The following is a 6,000-nucleotide window of genomic DNA, read 5'->3' on the forward strand; positions in this document are numbered from 1 at the left end:
AGAAGTTTTTGCAGCTTTCTCTTGCCGCTGCTGAACTCTGCTGTTGCTCAGAGCCTTTGGAATGTGGCTTTTGAAGTCCGGAGGCCGGCCTGGTAGCTGCACAGCCGAAGCGGGCTGGACGCCAAGGCTTACCTGAGCAATAAATTTTCTTCAGAATAAGGATATCATCTACGTAATGATAAACCTTAAATTCTGGATATCGTTCCGGAAAAGGTTCCAGGGCTTTATCTAAAAAATATTGACATAAGGTTGGACTATTCAGCATCCCTTGCAGCAACACCTTCCACTGATACTGCTTCACAGGGTGTTCATTATTAAGTACCGGTACCATAAAGGCAAATTTTCCCCTATCAGGGCTGGCTAAAGGTATGGTGAAGAAGCAATCCTTTAGATCTATAATTGTCACAGTCTGGGTTACGGACAGTCGGAGACCCGGCTTGGTACGTCGGGACCAGGGTAGAGGTTGGGAAGCAGGAATCAGCAGTCCAGGAATCAGGAAACCGAGAGTCCAAGGGTCAGGAAACCAGGCGTCAGGAAGCCAAGAGTCTGAAGGTCAGGAAACCAGGAGTCAGGAAGCCGAAGCACAGCTAGGTGGGTAGCGTGTCGCTGTGGCAAAGAGCTGGTCTCATATACCCCTCCCGGCCCTTGCCACAAGGTGCTACGAGTCTTCTGTCAAGCCTCACCTGTGCGGCCACGCCTTGCCCTTCCAGGCCAAACTCAGGAAGGCCCCAGTCCTGCAAGGCCCTACCAGTCACAGGCCCTGGCTCCTGCACACACTCCTGACAGTACTCCCCCCATAGGAAAACGAGGTTCCACCCCCGGTCAAGGCTCAGGTTTGTCTGGGACCCTCCGGTGAAAGGCCTGAACCTTGACAGGCGCATGCACGAAGTCGGCCAGTTCCCATGATCTTTCCTCGGGCCCATAGCCCATAGCCCACCCAGTCAATTAGATAGTCGAATTTGCCACCAGGGCTGCTTTGAGTCCAGGACCTGGGCAGCCTGGAACTCCTCATGGCCATCAACCTGGCCCAGGGCTGGGGGCGGGGCGATGCGACCCAGAAAATAGTCCACATGGCAGGGCTTGAGCTGGGATATGTGAAACACCAGGTGGATCTTCAGACAGGGTGGAAGCTCCAACTTGTAGGCGACTGGATTGATCTGCTGCAGGATGGGGAAAGGTCCCTGGAACTTGTAGTCCAGCTTAGCCGAGGGAGATCTGGTGCGGTAGTGCTCCAAGGACAGCCAGACCTTGTCCCCGACCTGGAACGCAGGCCCTTGTTGACGCCGTCGGTCAGCTTATGCCTTATAATTGGCCTCGGCTTTCTATAGGTGCCGTACCAGGTCAGCTTGTGTCTCCTGAATGTGGGAGACCCGGTCATTGGCGGAAGGCACGAGAGATGCCGCTGGTGTGCAGGGGTGGTGGTGTGGGTGGTACCCGATGTTGGCATAGAAAAGGCTCTGTCCCATGGAAGCATGGCAGGCATTGTTGTAGGCAAACTCGGCCAATGGCAGCAGATCCGACCAGTCGTCCTGATGGTAGCTCAGGAATCAGTGGAGATATTGTTCCAGAACTTGATTAACCCTTTCTGTCTGGCCATCTGTTTGTGGGTGACACACGGAGGAAAATCGCCCTTTGATACAAAGTCCCTTGAGAAAGGCCACCCAGAACCGGGACATGAACTGGGGGCCCCTATCTGAGATCACTGCGCCAGGAGCCCATGTAGCCAGAATCTGGGTTCCAGAAACAGACGGGCCATCTGTTGCATTGTGGGGAGGCTTTGGACTGGGATAAAGTGTGCCATCTTGGTGAGTGAATCCACCACCACCAGAATGACCAACTGTCCCTTGGACACCGGCAGGTCCACAATGAAGTCCATAGAAAGTGTTGACCATGGCCTGTGGGGGGTGGGTAATGGCTGGAGGAGCCCCAGGGGTCTCTGTCACTGCACCTTGGTCCGAGAGCAAATCTCACAGGACCGCACGTATTTCTTAATGTCCGACCAAACCCCTGGCTACCAGAAGGCCCGGGACAGTAGCTGCAGTGTTTTCACATACCCCCCATGTCCAGCGGTTCACGGCCGCTCCAGAATGTAGAGCCAGTTGCGATGGTACACACACCCATCCCGGACATCAAGCGGCGCACCCCCCGGTCCCGAAGGAACTGGGATGGTATCTAACCGGTCCTTGGCAAACGGATCCTGGTGCACCGCTAGGCAAACCTGTGCCTGAAAGTCCTGCTCCCAGGTTCCCTGGAGGAAATTGGTCGGGGTCAACATGGGTGCGGGCTCCGAACCGTCATCCTCGGAGCCCGAATCCCTCCAGGAGAGAGCGTCGGCCTTCCCGTTCTGGGCACCAGGACGATAGGTGACCTGGAAGTTAAAGTGCTTGAAGAACAGGGCCCAGCGTGCTTGGCGTGGCTTGAGGCATTTCATGGCTTGGAAATGTTTGATGTTCCAATGATCCATGAGGACCTGAACTGGGTGCTGGGCAAGTGACGCCATTCCTCAAATGCCACTTTAATGGCGAGGAGTTCACGGTCCCAAATATCATAATTCTGCTCTGCAGAAGTAAGCTGGTAGGAGAAGAAAGCACAGGGGTGAAGCAACTGCTGTGGGCCCTGTCTTTGAGACAGCATGGCCCCTATCGCCCAGTCCGAGGCATCTACCTCAAGCACAAAGGGGAGCTGTGAGTCTGGATGGGCCAGGATGGGGGCAGAGGTAAAAGCCTCCTTCAGGAGCTTGAAGGCCTCTTGTGCTGCCGGTGTCCACTGGAAAACGGCATCCTTCCGGACCAGGGTGTAGATGGGGGCAACCACATGTGAAAACCCCTGGATGAAGCAGAGGTAGAAGTTGGCAAACCCGATGAACTGTTGCACCCCTTTTACATCCCTGGGGGGGGGGGAGGGACTCTAGTCCTGCACCTTTCAGGGGTCCATCTGGAGGCCTGCAGGAGAGATGATTTAACCCAGGAACTCCATGCACTCCTGGTGGAACGCACACTTTTCCAGCTTGGCATACAACCGGTGCTGCCTAAGACACTGCAGGACCAGACAGACATGCTGGTGATGCTCCTCTGGGGACATTGAAAATATCAGTATGTCATCCAAGTACGTGACCACAAACTGGTCCAGTAAGTCATTAAAATCACCGTTTACGAAGTGCTGGAATGTGGCCGGCGCATTGCACAGTCCAAAGGGCATGACCCGGTACTCAAAATGGCTGTACCAGGTTTGGAATGCTGTTTTCCATTCGTCCCCCTCCCGGATCCGAACCAGGTTGTACGCCCCACATGGATCCAACTTGGTAAAAACCTTCGCACCCTGCAGCCTCTCAAACAATTCAGGAATTAACAGCAGGGGGTAGCGATTCTTGATGGTAACCTGGTTCAGGTTTCGGTAGTCCATACATTGACGTAGCCTGCCTTCTTTTTAACAAAGAAGATGGGGGCCCCAGCAGGGGACGTGGAGGGGCGAATGAACCCCCTGGCAAGGTTGTTGTCTAGATACTCTCGAAAGGCCTCTAGCTCAGGAGCTGACAAGGCATAAATGCGGCTGAAGGGAATCTCTGTTCCCGGCTGCAAGTCAATAGGGCAATTGTAAGTGCGATGGGATGGCAACACCTCAGCCCCTTTCTTCTCAAATACGTCTGCCAAATCCTGGTATTGCTCCGGGATTAGGCCGGCGTCCGGTGGCCCTGTCATGTCTGGGGCAGTCCCATGCAAAGTGGAAGAACTGGGGGCCGGTCGGTGGGACTGCGTGGGTTCCAGCTGCAATGGAGGCAACATGGGAGGCTGGGCACAGACGTCATGGCAAAAAGACGACGAAAAACAGCATCCATTGCGCCCAGGAAATGGCGGGGTCATGCCGGACCAACCAGAGGCTCCCGAGGACCACCAGAAAATGTGGGGTCTGGACCAGCTCAAATGTTAATAGTTCCTGGTGCCGGGGTGCCACCAACATGGCCAGCGGGCAGGTTTCATGGGTAATGGGTCCCAATGCAAGGGGGTCCTGTCCAGGCCCACCAGTGGAACAGGTGCTGCTTTTACCACAGATGGTACCTGGTAGTTCTCAATGAAACTGATGCCCATGAAGACCCCAGAGGCTCCGGAGTCAATCATTGCCTCCAGGAACAGGATAGGCAAGGGTCCAAGAGTCAGGATACCATGAGTCAGGAAGCCGAAGCACAGCTAGGTGGGTAGCATGTTGCTGTGGCAAAGAGCCAAAGGGAACTGCTGGTCTTATATACCCCTCCCGGCCCTTGCCACCAGGTGCTATGAGTCTTCTGTCAAGCCACACCTTGCCCTTCCAAGCCAAACTCAGGAAGGCCCCAGTCCTGCAAAGCCTACCAGTCACAGGGCCTGGCTCCTGCATGCACTCCTGACAATAATGCACAAGTGGTAGGAACAGGGGATTGAATTTGGATTGGGTAATCCAAATTGCAAAGGGCCCATGGGTTGTATATGTTTATTCACTTCCTGGAGGTCGCGTAATAGCCTCCATTTTCCTGATTTATTTTTTATGACAGAATCCGGGGTATTCCATGGGCTGGTAGAGGGTTCTACATGTTGGGAGGCAAGTTGCTCATCAACCAGGGAATGTAACGCCTTTAACTTCTCCAATGGTAGCGGCCACTGCTCCACCCAGACAGGCCCGAGTGTTAACCATTTTAAAGGCAGTGTTGTGGGAAATTCAGACATTGATTTCAAGGGTAGTGTTCCGTTTCTGCAACAAATCTCTAGCCCAAATATTCAAATGCACTGTGACCAACTGTGCGGCCGTCCTGTGTACACATTGTGACCAACGACAAGCTTTGGCGGCCAGATTGTCGTCCTCCTATGCCACACAGCTCTTTAAGAGTTGCTGTTGGCCAGGTGGAAGGCCACTCCTCTTGGTGTATGACAGTGACGTCTGCACTTGTGACCACCAGTCCTGTGAAAACAAGGCCATTTATGGTCAATTTTAACTGTGGTTTCTTCTGCATGATGGGAACTGTGATGCAACTAGTGGTGAATCAGGGAGGGTAGAGTCAAACCCTCCCTCTCTGTGGTGGGCATTTGCCACGGCTGGAACAGGATACGGGAGTAGAATCAACTGCACTACAGACTGTCCCTTGGGCAGAGACTGCGGGAGATGAGTCCAAACCTGGACCTTGAGAATGCCTTCATAGCCAGCATCGATCATGCCAGGGATTATAAAAAATCCCTGCTTTCTGGCTTGGGATCTAGGGAAAATCAACCCCACTGTTCCACAGGTAAGGGGCCCTTTAACTTGAGTGGGTATGACATGAACCTTTCCTGGCAGATGGAAAGTGGTATCCCCCTGTATGACTAAATCCAGTCCTGCACTACCTGGGGCAGCAGGTTTTAAGGTTGTCGGCCGTTCTCCTGCATCGACTGTGGCCCTGTTTGAATAGGGAATACCCTCTGTTGGTCCTGGGTCAGAGGGTGACCCGACTGGGGGTTTCCCGAACTCCTGCTTTGATTGGCCCAATGATACCCTTTTTGGCAACGAGAGCACTTTTTGGAGGGGCATGTGTCTGTTCTTTGCAGAGTGGCATTCCCATTGGAAATGTCCAGTTTTGCCACATTTAAAACAAACCTTACTGGTCTTATCTGACTGTTGCAGAGCAGCTGCAAGCACACCCACTTTATGAACTTGGGTACCTATATTTTGACAGGCGCGTAACATATCTGATAGTTTCAAGATGTTAGAGGCTTGTATGGCCTGCAAAGCTTATTTGCAATCTTAATTTGCATTCTCTACGGCCATTTTCAACAAGATTTCATTCGCAACATCAGGATTATCTATCTGCTGCATTATGGCTTCTTGCAAGCGGTTTGTGAAATCGAAGGAAGAGGGGAAGGAAGAGGCTTGAACTGGCTGCCTTACTGTGAGTAATTTTATGGCACCACTCTCCTGGAGGTGGTAGTATTCTTGTGAGGAAGACTAAAGGATTTAAGGAGCTCCCCAGCACAGTGCCCACGACGGTTCTCCTGCAAAATT

This window comes from Podarcis erhardii (genome assembly GCF_964252035.2).
Source record: "Podarcis erhardii genome assembly, chromosome: W".
NCBI lineage: Eukaryota > Metazoa > Chordata > Lepidosauria > Squamata > Lacertidae > Podarcis > Podarcis erhardii.